Source organism: Schistosoma mansoni, chromosome 1, assembly GCF_000237925.1.
Source record: "Schistosoma mansoni strain Puerto Rico chromosome 1, complete genome".
NCBI classification, from domain to species: Eukaryota; Metazoa; Platyhelminthes; class Trematoda; order Strigeidida; family Schistosomatidae; genus Schistosoma; species Schistosoma mansoni.
In genome coordinates this window covers 55200958-55202180 of record NC_031495.1, presented here as the reverse complement: position 1 = coordinate 55202180, position 1223 = coordinate 55200958, and positions in this window count along the sequence as shown.

Below are 1223 nucleotides of genomic sequence, written 5' to 3'. Positions count from 1 at the left end.
ACTGAGTAACTAGCAACGTTTCACTTTCTTCGAAAAAGACATAGTATCTTAATCAGTGCTTCTGTATAAATAAACATTAAAATAATCTGAAAATGAACATTCAGTGATTGATTACTGTTACCTGATTTCGATCATAATGCTCAGACTTTTTTACATGACTTAAACCAACAATTAATAATCTCGTAAACTAATACAATATGATTCTTGTTCAACGTGATCTCATTATCATTTACACGCCGTATCAAATTAAGCATTGTCTAGGTAGGCATATTGTATTCATCATAAAGATTACAGTTATTAAGGCTAACCTTCTTGTCAGTAGATTTATCACAGCTGCATAGTACTGTCTGTTCTATGTAGGTATTGTTCATTTTATTGGTCCATCATTATCGAAAACAACTATGCGCATAACTAGTTATAAAAGTCACATTTCATATGTCTTAATACAAGCAGAGTGTAGTGTCAGATATTGACAGTCCTGTTGGTGGCCATTTTCTGCCTGAATAGTTCAGTGCTCGGTAATATAGGTTTGAATCATCGAAAGTATCGGTCAACTCAAGATTGCAGACATATATTTATAATATGTTCGACACGGTTCTTGAACCACGGTTTCCTACAGATTGCCTTCGACTGCCTAATACGTGAAATTGAAATTTTTCATTTACTTGTTCTGATGTATCCTCAAATAACATACTCGGAACTGCGAGTGTAATACAAATTCTGTATCAGAAGCATTAATCACACACTATACACACCTACCGTTAGAACTGGTCATTATTCAACAAACATTAGCGAACTTAACAAAACTTTTCTCTACAGAATCTATTCTCTAAAATAAACAACTTTCCTAATATGTTGTATACATAACTAACTGACTACAGCTAAATAACCATTGAAAATCAAAAAGCACTGAATATACGTTACATTCAATTTGCTAAGATTCTTGTCAATAACCTCATTTGTACATAGTCAACAATAATTGTATTTCATAAATTTGTGGCAGGGATGTCCATTTCTTTCTAGCTCAACGGTGTATAGCAAAAGTTCAACGTATCAAAGTTAATGCTACTTCAACACCAAAAGTTTCAAAAGATTTTGAAATTATTTTATCTAAAATGTCACCCCAAGCTGAATATGATATTACTGAACATGTTCGTGAACTGATAGGTGATTTAAAAGATTTTAACAACCGGAAACTAAAGAAATCTCAAATAAATTAAAAA